This window comes from Bos taurus, chromosome 6 (genome assembly GCF_002263795.3).
Source record: "Bos taurus isolate L1 Dominette 01449 registration number 42190680 breed Hereford chromosome 6, ARS-UCD2.0, whole genome shotgun sequence".
NCBI lineage: Eukaryota > Metazoa > Chordata > Mammalia > Artiodactyla > Bovidae > Bos > Bos taurus.
The window spans coordinates 103,986,149-104,009,129 of NC_037333.1; the positions used below are offsets into that span (position 1 = coordinate 103,986,149).

The following is a 22,981-nucleotide window of genomic DNA, read 5'->3' on the forward strand; positions in this document are numbered from 1 at the left end:
CTCTTCATTTGTCTTCTCAGAAAAGGTGTGGAACAGACACGACTTCTGCCAGGGCTGGGAGCCCTGAAGTCCAGTCAGCTGCATCAGCTCGAAAAGCTGAGGCTGTGACTCCATGGGGTCTGGGCAACACCCATGTGAGAGGAAGAGCTCCTGTCCCCCCTACCCTGTCCCCAGCTCTCGTTGGTATAACTGATGGTGGGCGAGGGTGCTGAGAGATGGCTCTCACCTCCCCGGGAAGGGGGGAAGTTGACACTCACTGCAGCTCAGAGACAGCTCAGGAGCTAGGGGAGACTCTTCAAAATGGGATTCGAATTTGAGCTTTCAAAGCAGAGCTCGTGAGTTGCATAGGGCTTGGACGTCTGACTCTGGGTACCAGATAAGGAACGGAGGTTGATACAGGATGTTGCCTGGAGGGGTTGAGCATCTCAGCCTCCTGGGCTCAGAACAGGTGTTCCAGAGGGAATGTCAGCCCTCCTTACCAACGGTCAGCTCTGCTCAGGTGCTGGGAAATTTCCAAACAGAGGAGGTGGGTCCCAGGTGGCCTCAGCACTCCTCGGCAGGGCAGCACAGAACCCCTTCCACCAGAAACCACAATTAATGAGGCAGACTACATGCAGTTTGGCCAGAGCTACTCCAGCTGCTGACTGGCAGTTAACAACCCTCATTAGTCTAATTCAGTTAGGAATTGATTTATCATTTATTAATTACAATTTATTGGGGCAAATAAATAAATGCTAGTGAGCATGGATTTCAGATGACTTGTCGTAAGAAAGACATGTGGCCAGCATACTGTGCATCAGAAATCTGGGACCTGATCCCACTTTGGCAGAGAAGGGGGACCGCTGGGTGTTGAGAATCTCCATCACACTGGCATCCAGTAGTCCCCAGTGGACTGCTCATTCACAGCACTGATGACCTCAGTCTGCAGCACCCTCAGAGGTCTGGGAGGGCCCTAGGATGGTGTATTTTGTAAAAAGCTTCCCAGGGGAATCTGACATGCAGGCCAGCTGAGAATCACTTTGCTGGACTCTTCAGGAAAGTCCTTGTCTGGCTGTATCCTCAGTGACCTTTATGGTCACGACTGTGAACCCCACTCTTCAGCTCAGGCAAGCCTGGCTCTGGGGAAACAGATGACCCCAGAATCAGAGAAACCAGAGCTGTGCTGGGAACCCAGGACTGTGCAGGTGCAAAGGCTGGTGCTGCCCTTCCGTGGACCAGCCTGGATGCTTCTTCGTACATGATTCAGTTGACCTTTGCTGTGCTGCCCACCCCATCCTCAGCTTGAGTGCACTTAGCAAATCCTGCTGATTGATGTACAGGTGTAGTGTAACATTTAAAGACACTGGTGATGCTTGCAGGAGCAAGAATCTGAGCGGGGGGAAAAAACCAAATTGGGGAAAAGTAAAAAAAATCAGGATTAAATAAGGTCAATATGCCAGCAAATTTGGAAAACTCAGCAGTGGCCACAGGACTGGAAAAGGTCAGTTTTCATTCCCTAAGAAAGGCAATGCCAAAGAATGCTCAAACTATGACACGATTGTACTCATCTCACACACTAGGAAAGTAATGGTCAAAATTCTCCAAGCCAGGCTTCAGCAGTACATGAACCATGAACTTCCAGATGTTCAAGCTGGTTTTAAAAAAGGCAGAGGAACCAGAGACCAAATTGCCAACATCTTCTGGATCATCAAAAAAGCAAAAGAGTTCCAGAAAAACATCTATTTCTGCTGTATTGACTATGCCAAAGCCTTGACTGTGTGGATCACAATAAACTATGGAAAATACTGAAAGAGATGGGAATACCAGACCACCTGACCTGACTCTTGAGAAACCTGTATGTAGGTCAGGAAGCAACAGTTAGAACTGGACATGGAACAACTGATTGGTTCAAAATAGGAAATGGGAGTATGTCAAGGTTGTATATTGTCACCCTGCTTATTTAACTTATATGCAAAGTACATCATGAGAAATGCTGGGCTGGAAGAAGCACAAGCTGGAATCAAGATTGCCGGGAGAAATATCAATAACCTCAGATATGCAGATGACACCATCCTTATGGCAGAAAGTGAAGAGGAACTGCCGGGGTCCAGCCCCGGTGGATCCAGGGAATTCGAAGCAGGGACGGCATCGGCGAGGATCAGGAAACAACTGCTTAATTAAACGTTAATTAAGGATATAAAGAGTGATAGAATAAGGATAGCTCAGTAGGAAAATTCAGTAAGAAAAGAGGCTGAAATAAGGATAGCTCAGTGAGGAAATTCAGTGGAGAAAAGAGGCTGAATAATTCAGCCAGAAGGTGAGAGAAAGAACGACATGGGGAGACCAAGTTTCGGTGAACAAGGCCCGCACTTTATTTTCCAAAGTAGTTTTTATACCTTAAGTTATGCATAGAGGATAATGGGGGAAGGGGTAGAGTCATGCAGTAAGCCAGGCTTTCTTCCTGCAAACTTATCATATGCAAAAGTTTAGGTGATTTGCATTATCTTCTGGCCCGGAGGCCTGTTAACATTTTAAGACCCTTTTTTCAGAAAACTTATTTTTCTCTAAAGGTGATAAGTCAAGCACCACCCTCCAAAAGCATTAGATAGCAAAGGTGTGGTGGGCTATAACAAGAAAAAGAATTAACTCAAGGGTCCAAGGTTACAAACATTAAAGCTACTACTTACACCAATTATATCAATCAATACACTGCCAGGGACACAGCAGGTAAGGGATATGGAGACTTAGCAGCAAACATTGGCCCGACAAGTGAAAAACCCTTCGCCAATACAATTTCTAATCAATCTTTTAACTGCTCAAAGGAATCTGTACTCAGAAAGTTTAGAACATCTCATGCCTCTCACAGTTGGGAGGCTCTGAGCAATCACATGTGGCCGGAAAAACCTATTCAGGCAGGCTAGAGGATTTCCAAAGGAGTTTGTAGGTTAAACACTGTCACACCCAGGAATTAACTGGAGCTGTAAGCTAACTCTTTTTTCAGAGAGAGGTAGTGGGGGACAGCCCCCCGTAAAGTCTGAGGTGTAGGTGAAAGCACAAAGCAGAAAGTAGGCAGACTCTGGTTTTGGGGGTAGATGCTCGAGAATTTCCAGGGAGACTCCTGAGGCTTGATCCCGCCTTTGCGTATGCCGAGCCTCCTTCCTCATGACCTTTGCCACAGGCGGAGCTTGCTCCCCGCAAGGAACTGAAAAGCCTCTTGATGAAAGTGAAAGAGAAGAGTTAAAAAGTTGGCTTAAAGCTCAACATTCAGAAAACTAAGATCATGGCATCTGGTCCCATCACTTCATGGGAAATAGACAGGGAAACAATGAAAACAGTGGCAGACTTTATTTTTGGGGGGCTCCAAAATCACTGCAGATGGTGATTGCAGCCATGAAATTAAAGACGCTTACTCCTTGGAAGGAAAGTTATGACCAACCTAGATAGCATATTGAAAAGCAACAAAGGTCTGTCTAGTCAAGGCTATCGGAGAAGGCAATGGCACCCCACTCCAGTACTCTTGCCTCGAAAATCCCATGGATGGAGGAGCCTGGTGGGCTGCAGTCCATGGGGTCGCTAAGAGTCGGATACGACTGAGAGACTTCACTTTAACTTTTCACTTTCATGCACTGGAGAAGGAAATGGCAACCCACTCCATTGTTCTTGCCTGGAGAATCCCAGGGACGGGGGAGCTTGGTGGGCTGCCATCTATGGGGTCGCACACAGAGTCGGACACGACTGAAGTGACTTAGCAGTAGCAGTAGCAGTCAAGGCTATGGTTTTTCCAGCGGTCATGTATGGATGTGAGAGTTGGACTGTGAAGAAAGCTGAGCGCCTAAGAATTGGTGCTTTTGAACTGTGGTATTGGAGAAGACTCTTGAGAATCCCTTGGACTGCAAGGAGATCCAACCAGTCCATCCTAAAGGACATCAGTCCTGGGTGTTCATTGGAAGGACTGATGCTGAAGCTGAAACTCCAATACTTTGGCCACCTCATGTGAAGATCTGATTCATTGGAAAAAACCCTGATGCTGGGAGGGATTGGGGGCAGGAGGAGAAGGGGGCAATAGAGGATGACATGGCTGGATGGCATTACCGACTCGATGGATGTGAGTTTGGGTGAACTCTGAGTGTTGGTGATGGACAGGGAGGCCTGGCATGCTGCGATTCATGGGGTCGCAAAGAGTTGGACACGACTGAGCGACTGAACTGAACTGAAAGGGGAGTGGTCATGCTGGGTACCATTGTTCAAATATCTTTATCTGACGTGAAGATTGCCTTTGGCAGACAATGATTGTTAACTACCTAAATGCATCCTCTCCCTTCTTCCTTTATAATAGGACAATTTTCTTCAAGGAGGCAGTATGAGCTATTAAATACTCACTTGCAGCCAGAAGTAGCCACAGTTCTGACCCGTGAGATATTAGACTGTTTCTGACTTCTAAGTTTGCTTTTTGCTTTTTGACTTCTGCTTTTGCTTTCTGCATAAAAGGGAATAGCTACAGATGGTTTCAATTTTCTCCTATTCCCTACTTTTATTCTCCTTTTGACCTTGCGCTTTCTGCATAAAGGGTAATAGCTACAGATGATTCCAATTTTCTCCTCTGCATCACTTTTATTCTTTCTACCTTGAGCACATATGTAACGTCTGGAGCTGCAGCAGCCGCTTGTGATCTTGAGGCTACAAGAGTCTCAGAGATACTGAAACTGTTACCATGGTGCCACCTACCTTCAAACTTCTTGTTATATGAGAAAATAAACCCTCTTTGTTTAAGCCACTCCAATGGCAGATTTTCTATTTCTCACTCCTGAGAACATCTTCATCTGATATACAAACTATACAATGATTTTTCATGGCACAGAAATTCCATGTGGGCTGTTGCCGGGAGCTGGCATGGCCGAAGAACCCTGACAATACAAGGAAGAATGATTATGAGAAGCAGAAGGCTGTGATCTATGGAGCCTCATTAAAGTGATCAAAAGTTAGCTTTGTGAAAATACTCATTTGGATGAGTATTTTAGTCAATAAACATTTGATAAATGCCTGCCATGGTTCTGGCACTGTGCTAACCATGAAGATATGGCATGGCTCTAAGCACTCAAGATTTGATGGGATAAACAAACAATACTCAAGAGTGAAGACAAAGTACCTCACTTCAGGTCCCTGGGCCCCATGCAGCATGGCCCCAGCCCCTCTTTACTTCTACCTATTACTCTCCTCCCAGCTCGCTTCTTAGCCTGGCCTCCATGCCATTCCTGTCTACCACGCTTTCCCCACATGTACAGTCTTGGTTGCTCACCTCCTTCAGGCTCTGCCCATGAGTCACCTTATCCCAAAAGCCATCCCTGAGCTCCTTCTGTGAACGAGCCAATCCCTCCTCAGTCCCCACCCCCGTACCTGTGTCCCTGTCATCCAGGTCCCATCACCAAACATGCTTCTGGGTTTGTTTCCCTTTTGTCTGTCCCCCTTGCTATAGTGTAAACCCCATGATAACAGGGATTTTTCTCTCTTTTATTCACTGCTCCCTCCTTAGTGACTTGAACAGTGCCAAGCACAACTAGTTGACCTCTGTGGCTGGCTAGCTAGTTGGAGGAATGGATAATTACTACTTCAGAAAGAGCAGTGCTGTGAGACAGACGAGCACATGAAGCTAAGGTACCTGAGAAGAGGGATCCTAACCAGGACCTGTGATTAGGAGAAGGCATTCTGGAAGAGGCTGCATTTGAACATTCCTTGTTTCTCAGTCAACAAGGGTTGGCGTCATGACGATGGAAGTGTGGGAGGAGGTGGAAGGAAGGGCATTGCCAGGAGAGGGCACAGTCCCTCTGCAAACACAGAGAGCTGGAACATGTATGTTAGTAGTGCTCTCAACTTCCTCATCTGTAAAATGGGGGTAGGAGCGTACCTATCTTAGTGGGTGATTTTGAGGGTTACATGATAAGCACTTACTAAATTATTATTGTTGTGATTATGGGAGAAGGAAATGGTAACCCACTCCAGTACTCTTGAATGGGAAATCCCATGGACAGAAGAGTCTGGCAGGCTACAGTCCATGGGGTCGCAAGAGTTGGACACAACTAAGCGACTAAACCACCACCACCACCATTTTGATTATGATCATTATTCATACACGTTATGAAGGTAAGAATAGAGAATGTTGAAGAGATGTGCAGAATTGGCCCACCAAGGAGCTCAGGAACAATTTCACAATTGTTTGATGTGATGGTGAATCGTATGTGTCAGCTTGGCTGGGTCATGATGCCCAGGTATATGGTCAAACAGGATTCTGTATGTGTAGGTGCTTTTGCATGCATGCCTGCTAAGTCACTTCAGTCATGTCCAACTCTCTGAAACCCTATGGACTGTAATCCGCCAGGGTTCTCTGTCCATGGGATTCTCCAGGCAAGAATACTGGAGCGGGTTGCCATGCTCTCCTCCAGGGCATCTTCCCAAACCAGGGACTGAATCCACATCTCCAGCACCTCCTACATTGACAGGCAGGTTCTTTACCACCGGGTGCTTTTAGATAAAATTAATTTGTGATGAATTTTAACAAGTGGACTTTGAGTAAAGCAGATTGCTCTCCATAGTGTGGGTGGGCCTCATCCAATCAATTGAAGACCTCAACAGAACAAAAGACCGACCTTCCCCAAACAGAGGGAATTCTGCAGCAGATGGCCTTTGATCTTGCACAGCAATATCAGCAACTTGCTGGATCTCTAGCCTGACAGCCTATCCTGCAGATTTTGGACTTGCTAGCCTCCATCATGATGTGAACTAATTACTTAAATAACTCTATCTCTATCTCTCCCTGTACACATCTTATTAGCTCTGTCTTTCTGGAGAACGTTGACTAATACATATGGCAATGAATCAGCCAGGATCACAAGTCACCACCTAATGTCAACTTCTCCTGGGCCCTGGGAGCCACTGAGGCCTCCAGGGCTGGGCATCTGGCTTTTCTCCACAGTCCACTAAAATGTAAGTACAGGAAGCTCAAACTGCATGGTACTTGATTCTAAGGTATTTGTCCCCAGTCAGCAGAAAAAGAGACGGCAGAATGGAGAGGCATCCCTTGCCTGGGGCACAGCCCCATGGTGTGTCCAGCTCCACTCTAAGCTGAACTGGCCTCTCCTTGGGATGCTAAGAAACAGTGCACCCACCCCATGGACCCTGCATCTGTGAGTTCTGATCTGTATCAGGTGAAGCTCACTCCCGTTCACCTGAGACACTACACGGCAGACATCATGGAGATAGACCATGGTGAAAACCGAGGCAACAAATGTGAGGAGCAGAAGACAGATGGCCTTGCATGGCATGTTTAAAAGGTTGGTGTTGCAGGTTGAATTATGTTTCCCCAACTCTGCATGGTGAAGCCCTAACCCCCACTACTTCAGAATGTGAGGCATTTGGAGACACGGCCTTTAAAGAGGTAATTAAGTTAAAATGAGGGCATGAGGGCAGGCCCTGATCCAATTGGGCTGGTGTCCTCTGGCCTCCAGAACTGTGAGACAACCACTTCTGTGGCTTAAGCACCCAGGCTGTGGAATTTTGTCACATTAGCACAAGCAGGCCAATATGGTTGGCTTTTGTCCTGAGGACACTGGGGAAATACAGAAGGGTTTAAAAAGTGGATCCCAGCTATTACAACTGTGAATGAAAGAATAAAGGAAATAACATACAAACATACAACGTGGAAGATATGGCGTTTGGGGGGAGGGGAATGTTTTTCTAACAACAGGGTGGAGAGGAGTGTGGAGGTAATTCCAAGAGTGTTTTATAAATAATTTATTGCCACTGCTTACGCACACAGTTTTCCTCAGGAGTCATAAGGGACTTGCTGTGTTAGGAAATGCCAAAAGGCGTCATGGGGACAAGGGTCCAGGACCAGCCCTGTTACTTCTAACCCCCTTATCCTGGAATGTACTCTCTAGGATGAATCAAGGTTGGCACCGGTTTATAGGCAGAGAAAGTCCTCAGGAAGCTCATCCAGAAGATGGACTGAGACGTCATTGTGGGAAAATGGGAAATGCAAATGAGTAATGACGTCTGTTACTAATAAACTGGTCAGTAATGGATCATTTGCTCTGGCCAAGCTTGAAAGCCATTCACGAGTGAGCCTGCATTTCCTCTGATATTTAGCTCTTAAAGCAGTCCATGGAAGCCAGCAAATTCCTCTAACCCATGCCTCAAGCCAAACACAGACTAATTAATATGAAAGGAATAAGTGTGTGTGCATGCTAGTTGCTCAGTCCTGTCTGACTCTTTCCAACCCCATGGACTGTAGCCGGCCGGGTTCCTCTGTCCATGGGATTCTCCAGGCAAGAATACTGAAGTGGGTTGCCATGCCCTCCTCCAGGGGATCTTCCCCACCCAGGGATCCAACCCAGGTTCCCCTGCATTGCAGGCAGGTTCTTTACCATCTGAGCCACCAGGGAAGCCCATGAAAGGAATAAACACTTCACTCAAAAGAAATGGATTCCAACCCTTATCAAAGATGCCTGCATGAACGATGAAAGGTGCCAGTAAAAGCATCATGCTAAAGAATTCTAAAACTGATTCTTCCATAAGAATAACAGCTCATTTCAGAGACACAGAGAAGTGAGACATCTTGCCCAGAGTCACCAGGTTGACCCAAATTCCAGCTCAGCTCTGTCAGACTTAGAGATGAAACTGTCTAACAATTGTGCTATAAAACGATGAACTCTTGCAATGTCCTGAAAACAGCAAACATATGCACCAGGCCCCCACTTACAGCAGGATGCAACATTGGCTGGGCGTCTTACACACATCTGCTGCCACCGCCCCATCACTAACTCTGGCCCTACCACAGGACCTTTGCATCGGCTGGCCGCTTTTGTCTGTGAAGTTCTTCCCCCTGAATCTCCACGTGGTCTGTCTCCTTAGCAGCTAGGTATTGGCTTAACTGTCTCCATCTCAGAGAGGCCTTCACTGTTGCCCTCTCCTCCAAGGAAAGCTGTCCTACCCTCCCAGGTCATCACATTACACATTTTCTGCAGGGCAATTATCATCACTGAGATCATGTTTATGTACTGTTTGTGTATTTATCTTCCCTACGAAACTGTCAACTCGGTAGCATCAGGGACCTCATTCATCTTGCTTGCCACACCCTCACAAGTACGCAGACAAACATTGGGACAGAACAGTTGGCAGAAACGTTTACTGTCTGACTCAAAGTCCTGCTGTCCTTTCCACCCCTACTCCTATCCTAGAGGCCCAGCAACTTAAAAGATGAAAATGATTCCAAAACTGTACATTTTTAAGGGAAAAAAATATGCTGATCAGTCAAATGTTTCTGAACATTCAAACTGATAAAACAGATACATAAGACCAAATCTCTAAAAACTGCAAAATTGATTTGTTGCAGTCTGGGCAGTAAATTGGTTAGTCTGCTATTAATCAAATAGTTTTTCACACGCAGATGTAAAAGTCGGGAATGTGGAAGGAGACAGCTAATAATATGCTTGTGTGTGGAAATGATCGTCATTGCATAATAAGATAGTGTGGAGTCTGGAATTATCATCTGTGCAACTCCTGCTCAGTTTTATCCAGAATCTGCCTTTAAGGGACATAAAAAGCTATTATCATATAACTATTCCACTTTCTGCTGTTTTATGTGCAGACTGCCTCTGGCTATTCCATGAATTTTAATTAACTCTCTGTTTATTTTGCTTCAACCCTATGACTCTCTAAGCACAGGGCCCATTTGCTAATCCAAGAAAGACACTTTTGAAGTGAACTTCTCAGGAAGTTCTCCCAAAGGTATCTTCCTCCTTCCCTTGAAAATAATTAAGCCCTGTCGACTTTCAAGTTGACTCAGAGCAGAGTACTCCAGCCTGGACTTTCTCTGCTGGAGCAAAAGCAAAACATTCACCGGCTCCACCTTCCAAGGGGTCACAAGGAACTTGTGAGGCAGGGAGAATGAGCCTGGAGAGAGAGGGGGCCTCTGTGAAAAATGAGAGTTTGCAGCAAGGGGGATGCAGAAATTCTCCTCAGGACCCTAATCCAGAGGCAGTCAGTATAAACCGGTCAACTAACTCTTATCAGTTAATTTGTTAATTATCAAGGTTTTCACTCATTTATATAATATTCATTCATTTAATTATGTAGCATATATGTCATATGCATCATATACACATTGTATATGTAAATAAATATTGTATGTGAACATAAATATACACACTGCTTAGTGTATATATACATGCATATATGTGTGTTTATATATATACATGTATGTAGATATATACTGTACTGCTTCGTGGGCATACATATACATATATGAGTGTGTGTATGTATCTATGCACTCTGTGTGAATGGTGGGTATATGGATTGTTGTTGTTTAGTTGCTCAGTCGTGTCCAACTCTTTTGTGACCCCAAGGACTATAGCCTCTGTCCTCTGTCCTCTGTCCATGGGATTTTCCAGGCAAGAATACTGGAGTAGGTTGCCGTTTCCTCCTCCAGAGGATGTTCCTGACCCAGGGATTGAAACTGTGTCTCCTGCAAGTCTCCTGCATTGCAGATGGATTCTTTACCACTGAGCCACTGGGGAAGCCTGGGTATATGTATACGTGACTATACATACACAAATACACATTAAATATACTACTTAATGTGTACGTATATAGATGTATAGATATATATGCTGCTTAGAAGGTATATATGTATATAGATATGTGTGTTTATATATACTATACATTTATATTTGTGTAGATATATGCATACACATACATGTGTATATGCTATATACATATACACATGTCTATGTACACTGTTTCCTAGGTATGAATACATGCATATTCATAAATGTGTGCTCATATACATATTTTGCTTAATGTATTTGTACGTGTATATATATACTGCTCCGGAGAAGGCAATGGCACCCCACTCCAGTACTCTTGCCTGGAGAACCCCATGGATGGAGGAGCCTGGTTGGCTGCAGTCCATGGGATCGCTAAGAGTCGGACATGACTGAGCGACTTCACTTTCACTTTTCACTTTCATGCATTGGAGAAGGAAATGGCAACCCACTCCAGTGTTCTTGCCTGGAGAATCCCAGGGACCGGGGAGCCTGGTGGGCTGCTGTCTATGGGGTCGCACAGAGTCAGACACAACTGAAGCGACTTAGCAGCAGCAGCAGCAGCATATATACTGCTCAGTGAGTATATATGCACATGTATATATGCATTATATACATAAATTCCATATATATGTGTAAATATATACGTGTGTATATGTATTATACTTTACATATATACAGTTGCACTCAGTAAGTACTGCAGATCAAACTGTGAACAATAAGGAAACATTCCTACCTTCACAGAGCCTATGTTCTCAGGCATAAGACCAACAACCACAAGGAAAAACAAACAAGTATTTAATGGATTTACAGGTAATGACAGGTGCACTGAAGAAAACAGGACCAGGAAGGGCACATGGATAGGAAATGCTTGGGGTGGAGTCAAGTGGGGTGGGTATTCAGGGAGGGGACACTTGAGCAGAATTCTGTACAGGATGGGTGACCTTTGCAGAGTTCTAAGGGAAGATATCAAGGAGGTGGGCCTAGCAAGTGCAAGGTTCTGAGTTAGAAAGAAGTTCAGCATGTTCGGAAGATGAGAAGAAGGGCTGCAAGGAACGAGCAGGAAGATGGAGGGGCAGAGAGGAGTGTCAGTGAAATAGGCATAGCCAGATTGCAGGGCCTTGCAGGCTGGCATAAAGAGGTTGGCATGCATTCTCAATGGCAGGGAAGCCCCTTAACCATTCCATCCAATTCATGCTTTATCACATCACTGGCTGCTATGTAGACCGGAGCCTTCCTTATTCTTTCTCTCTCTCACTTATACATGCTCTAGGCAGCATTTATTGAGCCTTCCCCACCTGCTGGGCACTGAGCCAGCTGCTGATGGGACTGGCAGGTGACTATGACCAACCCTAACTTTTCAAGAATCTCACAGTCTAATGGCTGAGGCAGAGGAGCAATCTGAAGACCACCTCTAAGCAAGATGTGCTGTGAAGGATGGCAAGAGGAAGCTGAGAGAGTCAGGTCTTCCCCTGATCCCTCCAGGTGGCTACCCAAAAGTTTCCAGAACCCACCACATAACCTAGAGACAAGATGACATGGAACGCATATGAAAAATGCCAACCATATGCCAGGTCCGGGAGTTGTATGGTCTCTGCCACTTATTTTCACAGTAAACTTTGAAGATCACTCTGAGCATTGTTTCCCTCTTTTAAAGTCTTCACTTTAGAAACTTATTTTTGTTCAGTTCAATATAGAATTCCAGATTGGTGGTTCTTCTTTATTATCACTTGAAAAATGCTGTTCCCCTATCTTTGGCTTGCATAGTTTCCATTTCCTAACACAATGTGCCCTTTTGTCCCCTGGTTCATTTCAAGATTTTCTATTAATGGTTATAAGCCACTTTTTAATTTGACTATGATGATCTTTGATGATGTTTTCCTTGTGTTCCTTTTGCTTGGAGTTGGTTGAACTTTCTGGATATGATTTTATCATTTTCATCAATTAAACAAATAAACCATTATTTCCCCAAATGTATTTTATATGCCCATCCCTCCTTCTGAAACTCCAATTACACATACGGTAAATTACGGCACTTTGTTCCATAAGTCACTGAAAGTGAAGTGAAAGTGAAAGTCACTCAGTCGTGTCCAACTCTTTGCGACCCCATGGACTGTATAGTCCATGGAATTCTCCAGGCCATAATACTGGAGTGGATAGCCTTTCCCTTCTTCAAAGGATCTTCCCAATCCAGGGGTCGAACCCAGGTCTCCCGCAATGCAGGCAGGCGGATTCTTTACCAGCTAAGCCACAAGGGAAGCCCATAAGTTACTGAAGCTCTGTTAATTTTTTCCTCGGTGCTTCATTTGTATAGTTCCCATTGCTATATCTTCAAGTTCACTAGCCTTTTCTTCTACACTGCATTTGTTGCTGTTATTCAGTCACCAAGTTGGGTCCATGGAGTGCAACATGCCAGGCTCCTCTATCTTCTACTATCTCCCAGAGTTTGCTCAAATTCATGTCTATTGAGACGGTGATGCTATCTAACCATCTCATCCTCTGCCTAATCTGCTGTTAATATCCCATCCAATGAATGCTTCATTTCATATATTGTAGTTCTCATTTCTAGGAGTTCTATTTGAGTGGCTACCACAGGAAAGCTGGGTAGGGGGAAGGGAAAGAGAGGGCAAGGGAATTAAGAGGGACATGCTACTAGGTACAAAATAAATAAGACACAAGGATATAAAGTATGGCACAGGGAATATAATCAATACTTTATAATTGTAAATGGACTATAACCTAAGAATATATCAAATCATTATTTTGTGCACCTGAAACTAAACATTATAAGTCAACTATGAAAGTGTTAGTTGCTCAGTCATGTTCAATTCTTCAAAGCCCGCCAGGCTCCTCTGTCCATGGCATTCTCCAGGCAGGAATACTGGAATGGGTTTCCATTCCTTTCTCCAGGGATTCTTCCCCACCCAGGGATCAAACTTGGGTCTCCCACATTGCAGGCAGATTTTTTACCATTTAAGCCACCAGGGAAATAAAAATATGAAAATAAAGTAAAATTGCACTTTCCTGTGTCCAAAAATTTCCTAGACATGAAAAGAAGCAGGAAAATATGGCCCACAAGCAAAAGGAAAATTAATAAAGAGAAACAGACTCAGAAATGGCACCAGTGATGAAATTAACAAACAAGGACTTCCATGGGGCTATTATTCATGTGCTCTCTATGCTCAAGGATAAGGAAACTGTGAACATAATAAGGATAAAAATGGGCATTCTCATGTTTTTGGAGAGGAAACAGAGGTTTGCAGAAAATTTATGACTGGTCCAAGTTCATATGGCTAGAAGCAGCAGGACCAGAATCTGAGCTCAGGCTTCCTCATCTCGAAAGCTCATGCTCTTTCTCCTACATGTTGTTCCTTCCCAAAGCAAATGTCCAATGTTTTGGGATGTTGATGGACTCTCTCCTCCTGACTCTCATGGTTTCTTGCTAATATACATGTGACTAAAGCTACTTTCTTCCTAAATTCTGTATTTGGGAGGGACATGTGGGAACAAAACAGGCTGGTGGCAGTGGGGTCTTCTCCAGGCTTCTGATGCATCATGTGTAAAATGGAGATAATAAGGCCCAGCACACTGAGCTTTAAGAAGACAAGAATGGTAAAAGGGTTCAGTTCCTAGGACAATGATTGTGAGTTAGCCAGGACTCTCCAGGTTGCAAATACTGGGAACCCAACATGATCTCTTCCATCACCTCCACTAGCTTTGCTTGTCGTAATGCTTCAAAGCAGAGATATCACTTTGCCAAACAAGGTTCAGTTCAGTCACTCAGTCACGTCCAACTCTTTGTGACCCCATGGACTGCAGCATGCCAGGCCTCCCTGTCCATCACCAGCTCCCAGAGTTTACCCAAACTCACGTCCATTGAGTCGATGAGGCCATCTAACCATCTCATCCTCTGTCGTCCCCTTCTCCTCCCACCTTCAATCTTTCCCAGCATCAGGATCTTTTCAAATGAGTCAGCTCTTTGCATCAGGTGGCCAAAGTATTGGAATTTCAGCTTCAACATCGGTCCTTCCAATGAACACTCAGGGCTGATCTCCTTTAGGATGGACTGGTTGGATCTCCTTGCCAACCAAGGTCCATATAGTCAAATTTATGTTTTTTCCAGTAGTCATGTACGGATGTAAGAGTTAGACCATGAAGAAAGCTGAGTGCCAAAAAATTGATGCTGTCGAATTGTGATGCTGGAGAAGACTCTTGAGAGTCACTTGGACCAAGATCAAACCAGTCAATCCTAAAGAAAATCAATCATGAATATTCATTGGAAGGGCTGATGCTGAAGCTGAAGCTCCAATACTTTGTCCACCTGATGCAAAGAGCTAACTAATTGGATAAGACTTTGATGCTGGGAAAGATTGAAGGCAGGAGGAGTAGGGGATGGCAGAGGATGAGATGGTTGGATAGCATCACTGACTCAATGGACATGAGTTTGAGCAAGCTCCGGGAGTCAGTGAAGGACGGGGAAGCCTGGTGTGCTGCAGTCCATGGGGTCACAGAGAGACATGACTGAGTGACTGAACAACAACAACATGATCTTGCATAAACAAAACAGGGTACCAGCTTCCGTGGCTGGTAAGGACAGTGGATATAGCTATAGGACTGGAAGAACGAAAGGTGGAGGCACTGGTGGTACCTGCCCATGCCCCCTCTCCTGAACCTCCACAGAGCTCAGGCTGCTTGTTGTGGACACCTGAGGCTCTCTGCTAGGGCCTTTTTCTGCCCTGGATGTGAGTGAAGTGAAAGTCGCTCAGTCGTGTCCGATTCTTTGCAACCCAATGGACTATACAGTCCATGGAATTCTCTAGGCCAGAATATTGGAGTGCGCAGGTAGCCTTTCCCTTCTCCAGGGGATCTTCCCAACCCAGGGGTCAAACTGGGGTCTCCTGCATTCCAGGTGGATTCTTTACCAACTGAGCTACCAGGAAAGCCCTACTTCTGAAGCCTTTTTCTGCCCTGGATCAGTCAGTTCAGTTCAGTTCAGTCACTCAGTCGTGTCTGACTCTTTGCGACCCCATGGACTGCATGTGGACACATGGGGTGGAAGAGGTGTTTTCTGAAGAAAAGAGATGCTATTGTGATAAGTAAGGGACATGAAAAGCATGCTGGACACTAGAAAACAACAGCCTTTAGAGTCCACTGATTCACCATTCCCTTTTCTTTGTACAAATGAGAAAACTAAGCTTAAGATTGGTTAATTCACTATCCCAAGTAAGCACAACTAAAGCATATCAGAGTCAGCCTGCTTCCCAGATCGAAAGTGTTTCCACTGAGATATGTAGAAATTCATCTGCCATGCCTCAACTGTCCTAGAATTAAGTCATAAAAGTGTTATAAAACTCTTCAGTAAATTCTTGCTAAAACCAATGGATTGCCTGCAGCTGTTTACTTTGGTGCTTCACTGGGGAAGCACAATCTACCCCCCGCATGAAAGTCAAATAAGATTTCTGCAAATTCACATGTGCTTTTTCCTGATAACCAAGGCTACTGTCGTACTTTAACAGTGAAATGTCTTTCTTGAAAACTCGTAATAAATGCCAGCTATCAAACCCACCAAAGGCTGAAAGCAAAGCCAAAGTACCCATTCAATAGTAGGAGGGTGGTTCTCTTCATCCTAGCCCAGCACACTTCCACCCTGAGTCTCATAATAGTCATGTAGGCTCATCTACATTGACATGAAAAGCAGTAGTTATTTGGTATTTTGACCAGAACAGAGCTTTGTTTGATTGCCTTGAAGCAACCACATCCTGAATACTGGCTGTTTGTGTACGTTCTACATGAATTTGGGTGTCATCAAGATACTGCCACAACCTAAGAGTGACTTAAACATAAATTCTCCTCTAGAAAGCTTGCATTTTTCTTCAGAACACCCACTATACCCAAAGCTTGAATATATTTATGCTCTGAACCACAGGTTCTGAGAACCAAGCCAGCAGCCAAAGAGCAGCACAGATGAAGACAGAAAAGGAAAAGAAAACTTTCAGGATATAATCAAGTAATAACTCATGAGGGCCCAGGCTAACGGATCTGATAGTACTGACAGGAAAGGGTGCAAAGGGCTCAGGGCCAAGATCACCACTGACTCCAGGGTAAAATGATACACTTCTACGTGGTGCCAGTTGTGTTGTGGGTTAAGGGAGTTGCTTCAAGTTTTCTTCAGCCACAAAACGCTCAACATTAGGGTAAGTGACAACAGAAAGTAATGATTTAAGAGAATTTTTAAAATGTTTTGTTGTTGTTGCAGAAGTTCAGCCCTCCCCATGGGACTACAGGCAAACTTTCTAAATTCTCTGGATCATAACTCTTCTTCTAAGAAATCTAGAGAAGAACCTCAAACGCAGCACATAAACTCTGTCCACGTTTCTGGCTGAAGTAACTCACATGTATAGAGCAGACTGTAAGCAGTACAGAGCAGAAGAAAAAAAGAAAGGGACTGAGATTTATGTGCATGCCCAAGAAGAGAGTATGCAGTATAAATCCAACCAAGGTAACTTCTTGTTCAAAATATTTTTTCAAAGAAATACAACACAATCCAAAGTCTATACAACATAACATTCACAATATCCAGGATGCAAGCCCAAATTACTCAGCATATAAAGAACCAGGAAAACGTGATCTATCCTTAATCAAGGTGAATCTTAAGATGACCCAGATGTTGGAAATAGAATAAATGATATGAAAACAGCTCTTAAGACTAAGACTAAGCTGCAGGGTATAAAGGGCAATATGGTAGAATAAATGAAAATATGGGAAATCTGAGAAAAGAGAAACTATTTTCTTTTAATCCAGAAGTTATACCTAGGATTATCATAGTCAAACTGCTGAAAATCAAAGATTAAAGGAAAATCTTGAAAAGAAAGAGATGGATGTGACATATTATTGCTGTTGCTGCTGCTGCTAAGTCACTTCAGTCGTGTCCGACTCTGTGTGACCCCACAGATGGCAGCCCACCAGGCTCCCCCGTCCCTGGGATTCTCCAGGCAAGAACACTGGGGTGGGTTGCCATTTCCTTCTCCAGTGCATGAAAGTGAAAAGTGAAAGGGAAGACGCTCAGTCGTATCTGACTCTTAGCGACCTCATGGACTGCAGCCTACCAGACTCCTCTGTCCATGGGATTTTCCAACCAAGAGTACTGGAGTGGGATGCCATTGCCTTCTCCAGACATATTACTATCAGCTAATAATGATTCAGCTTAATGACCTCCCAGCAGAAAGCACAAAGGTCATTCAGTTGACAATGGCACAAAATCTTTAAAGCAATGAACAAAAAGTTGTCAACCCAATAATCTGTATCCAGTAGAAATAGTCCTCAAGAAAGGTGAAATAAATGCATTTCAATTTAGTTCAGTTCAGTTCAGTCGCTCAGTTGTGTCTGACTCTTTGAGACCCCATGAATTGCAGCATGCCAGGCCTCCCTGTCCATCACCAACTCCCGGAGTTTACTCAAACTCATGTCCATTGAGTTGGTGATGCCATCCAACCATCTCATCCTCTGTCGTCCTCTTCTCCTGCCCTCAATCTTTCCAAGCATCAGGGTCTTTTCAAATGAGTCAGCTCTTTGCATCAGGTGGCCAAAGTATTGGAGTTTCAGATAAAATAAAATTAAGAGAATGCATTGATTGGAGATTTGTGCCACATAAAATACTAAAGGTTACCAGAGGGAAATTGATACCTTCATGAAAGGTATGAGTAATTATTAAGGGCTATTTTCATTCTAATTTTTTAAAGGCCAAAAAAACCCCACATACTTTTAAATATATATATTTTACATATACATTTGTTGGAGAAGACTCTTGAGAGTCCCTTGGACTGCAAGGAGATCTAACCAGTCCATTCTGAAAGAGATCAGCCCTGGGATTTCTTTGGAAGGAATGATGCTAAAGCTGAAACTCCAGTACTTTGGCCACTTCATGCGAAGAGTTGACTCACTGGAAAAGACTCTGATGCTGGGAGGGATTGGGGGCAAGAGGAGAAGGAACAGAGGATGAGGTGGCTGGATGGAATCAGTGACTTGATGGATCTGAGTCTGAGTGAACTCCGGGAGTTGGTGATGGACAGGGAGGCCTGGCATGCTGCGATTCATGGGGTCACAAAGAGTCAGACACGACTGAGTGACTGATCTGATCGGAAAGCAACAAACTATAATGTTGTATTGGAGATTTATGATTTATAAACTATAACACATGACAGCTATAGTATAAGAGTTGACAGGTGTGGTAAATAGATCTATACAGTTGCCAGCTTTTTAGATTTTATGTGAAGTATAAAATATTAACTCTAAGCAGATTGAAATAAACTGTGAGGTGAAAGTTGCTCAGTCGTGTCCATCTTTGCGACCACATGGACTATACACTCCATGGAATTCTCCAGGCCAGAATACTGGAGTGGGTAGCCTTTCCCTTCTCCAGGGGATCTTCCCAACCCAGGGATTGAACCCAGGTCTCCCACATTGCAGGCAGATTCTTTACCAGCTGAACCACAAGGGAAGCCCTGAGGATATGCATTATAATCCCTAGAGCAATAATTTTAAAACAAGGAAGTATGGCTGTAAAGTCGTGAGATAAATGGAGATTCTAAATCATTAGTTAATCTAAAACAAAACAGGAAAAGAGAAACCAAAGAACAAAAGAGAGAACAAGAACAAATAAAACCATGCTAAGCCTAATTGAAACCAAATCAATAACTACATTTACTGTGAATAGACTAAAAGGTAGAGATTGCCAGACAGATTTAAAAAGAAGCAAGTTCCCAGGTGATGCTAGTGGTACAGAACCTGCCTGGCAATGCAGGAGATGTGAAAGATGTAGGTTCAATCCCTGGGTTGGGAAGATCCCTGGAGAAGGGAATGGCAACCCACTCCAGTATTCTTGCCTGGAGAATCCCATGACAGGGGAGACTGACATGACAGGGGTTACAATCCATAGGGTTGCCAAGACTTGGACACAGTTGAAGCAACTCAGCAAGCATGCACACAAGACCTAACTATATGATATGCTCAAGAGATTAATGTCAAATATAAAGACACAGATAGAATGAAAGAAAATGCATGGAAAAATATATGCCATGTAGGCTAGAATAACTATATGAATTTCAGAGAAAATAAGCTTAAAAAAAAAGATCATTAGCAAGAGATAGAAAAGAACATTTCACAATGATAAAAAGGTCAATCCATCATGAGGTCATAACAACTATAAATCTGTATGGACCTAATAACAGACCTTCAAAGTGTCAGATGGAAAACTGACAGAAATAAAGGAAGAAGAAACAACTCTAGGATCAGAGTTGGAGATTTTGTACAACTGGCTCAGAAATGGATAAAACAACTAGATTGTTACAATCAGTGAAGATGGAGACCAAGGAAGGAGGTGGTTCAGGATGGTGGTGTAGGAACGTCCTGGACTCATCTCCTTCCATGGACACAATAAATTCACAACTACACATGGAAAACACCCCTATGAGAATGACCTGAAAACTAGCTGAACAGCTTCTCCACAATAAAGGATAAAAAAGCCACATCAAGATGGGAAGGAGAAGCAGAGATGTGATCTCACAAAAAAAAAATCTCCACCCCCCCGCCCCAGCCTGGTGACCTGAAATTGGGAGGGGGCTCACAAATAGGAAACTTCACTCCAAAGAGCCAGGGGTTTGTGCCCACATCAGGCATCTCAACCCTTGGAACTGGCACTGGTAAGGAGAGCCTGCAAAATGTCTGGCTTTGAAACCCAGCAGGATTTACATCTGGAAGAATATAGGGCTATAGAGAACAGAGAATTTATAAAGGGCTTGCATCAAGATTCACTCATCTTGGACCCAGTGCAAAAGCAACAAACAGGCCTAGGTTTAGATCTTATGTGAAGGAGATTCACTTACTAACTTTAAACCCTAAGGTTCATTAATTAACCTTAACCCCTCTGCTGGATGGGCAGGAATCTGTTGGGAGTCTTCCTGGTGCCATTCTTATCCTCTCCCCTTCTAGCACCAGTGTTTGTGCCTCATCCTCACACCGCTTCTCAGGCCTGCCAAAGCCAGTAGGCACATGCAGGCCATACAGGGGATGCCCCTTGAGCATCTGGCTCTGCTGTGCAGGCGGAATTGTGTTTTGGTGCCCCGTGGGTCTGAGACAATCAGAGAAACTATTCTTGGAAGGCCCCCATACTCCAGTCACTGTACAGACAATCGACTGAGATGTAGCCCGTCTTCCTGTGAAAAAAGCCGATCTACTGGTCTTGGAGCTTCAGCCCGAGGGACAGGCTTCCAGTTTTCCATACATTTAGAGGCTATGGACATGGTCTAGGGGATGTCCTCTTTGTGTACTCCCGTGAACTCACTGCAGCTCCCTGGTAACTCCCAGTGAAAGTCAAAGTCTCACAGTCGTGTCTAACTCTGCGATCCCATGGACTATAGCCTTCCTGGCTCCTCTGTCCATAGAATTCTCCAGGCAAGAGTACTGGAGTGGGCTGCCATTTCCTTCCCCAGGGGATCTTCCAGATTCAGGGATCGAACCCAGGTCTCCTGCATTGCAGGCAGATTCTTTACCAACTGAGCCTCTAGAGAAGCCTGGAAATGAGATCAAACACTCATCTGGAGCCCTGATTTTTGCAGCTGTCACCAATGAGTTATGTGTAGATCATCTGATGTGAAGGCCAGTGAGGTTTACAATTGCAGTTCTATATTACTGTATGTATTGGCATACCTTAAAATGTGTGGCCTGCAAGTCCAGCTTCTAATCAGCCTGAAGCTAAGGGCTAACTGAAATTCCACTGTCTGGAACATTAACAGGTCTTTGCACACCTTCAACAACTGGGAACTATGAAGAATAAGTCAGAGACCTAAGATAATCACAAACATTTAAGAGACAATCAAGAGCTAGGGCAAGGTTAAACAATAAAGTTAATCTCCTTCATAAGGCCAGTATTTCAAGACTGGCAGAGATAGCTGCTTCACGTAATATTAGACACAAATACAGAGAGTCAAGCAAAATGAAGAGAGAAAGGAATATATTTCAAATAAAAGGAAAAGATAACTACCAGTTTAAAAACCCATAAGGAAATGGAGATAAGTAGTTTAGCTGAAACAGAGTTCAAAATATTGGTCATATAGATGCTCACTGAACTTGGGAGAAGAATGGATAAACAAAGATAGTACTTCACCAGAGATAGAAAATATAAGAAAGCATCAAGTCAGTTCAGTTCAGTTGCTCAGTCATGCCTGACTCTTTGCGACCCCATGGACTGCAACACACTAGGCCTTCCTGTCCATCACTAATGCCAGGAGCTTGCTCAAACTCATGTCCATTGAGTCGGTGGTGCCATCCAACCATCTCATCCTCTGTCATCCCTTCCTCCTGCCTTCAATCTATCCCAGCATCAGGGTCTTTTCCAATGAGTCAGTTCTTCACATCAGGTGACCAAAGTATTGGAATTTCAACTTCAGCATCAGTCCTTTCAGTGAATATTCAAAACTGATTTCCTTTAGGATTAACTGGCTGGATCTCCTCTTGGAGACTGGCTGAGTCTCCTCCAAGGGACTCCCAAGACTCTTCTCCAACACCACAGTTCAAAAGCATCAATTCTTCGGTGCTCAGCTTTATTAACAGTCCAATTCTCACATCCATACATGACTACTGGAAACACAAAAGCTTTGACTAGACGGACCTTTGTTGGCAAAATTATGTCTCTGCTTTTGAATAAGCTGTCTACATTTGTCATAGCTTTTCTTCCATGGAGCAAGCATCTTTTAATTTCATGGCTGCAGTCACCATCTGCAGTGATTTTGGAGCCCCCCAAAATAAAGTCTGTCACTGTTTCCACTGTTTCCCCATCTATTTGCCATGAAATGATCAAACCAGATGCCATGAACTTAGTTTTCTGAATGTTGAGCTTTAAGCCAGCTTTTGACTCTCCTCTTTCACTTTCATCACGAGGCTCTTTAGTTTTCCAATTTCTGCCATAAGGGTGGCGTTATCTGCATATCTGAGGTTATTGATATTTCTCCCAGCAATCTTGATTCTAGCTTGTACTTCATCTAGCCTGGCATTTTGCATGATGTATTCTGCATATAAGTTAAATAAGCAGGGTGACAATATACAGCCTTGACGTACTCCTTTCCCAATTTGGAACCAGTCAGTTGTTCCATGTCCAGTGCTAACTGTTGCTTCTTGACCTGCATACAGATTTCTCAGGAGGCAGGTCAGGTGGTCTGGTATTCTCATCTCTTTAAGAATTTTGCACAGTTTGTTGTGATCCACAGTCAAAGGCTCTGGTGTAGTCAATAAAGCAGAAGTAGGTGTTTTTGTGGAACTCTCTTGCTTTTTTGATGATCCAACAGATGTGGGCAATTTGATCTCTGGTTCCTCTGCCTTTTCTAAATCCAGCTTGAACATCTGGAAGTTCCTGG

At 44.0% G+C, this 22,981-nt stretch overlaps 1 protein-coding gene and 1 long non-coding RNA gene across 4 annotated transcripts in view; one reads left to right on the top strand and one right to left on the bottom strand.

Annotated features, from left to right (window-relative positions):
- Positions 1-22,981, bottom strand: part of STK32B (serine/threonine kinase 32B) — a 405,448-nt gene that overhangs the window by 278,583 nt on the left and 103,884 nt on the right. The window contains exon 1 of one of the 3 annotated variants that reach the window (XM_059887810.1): positions 4,705-4,904. The exons of the other annotated variants lie outside the window; for them this stretch is intronic. The gene's annotated coding sequence lies outside the window, so the exon portion shown is untranslated. Of the gene's footprint in view, positions 1-4,704; positions 4,905-22,981 lie in introns of those variants that run through there. 3 annotated transcript variants of the gene reach the window in all.
- LOC132345545 (uncharacterized) lies at positions 5,768-8,143 on the top strand. Its single transcript, XR_009494945.1, has 4 exons — positions 5,768-5,826; positions 6,806-6,957; positions 7,179-7,304; positions 7,911-8,143. It is a non-coding gene; the product is annotated as an uncharacterized lncRNA (long non-coding RNA).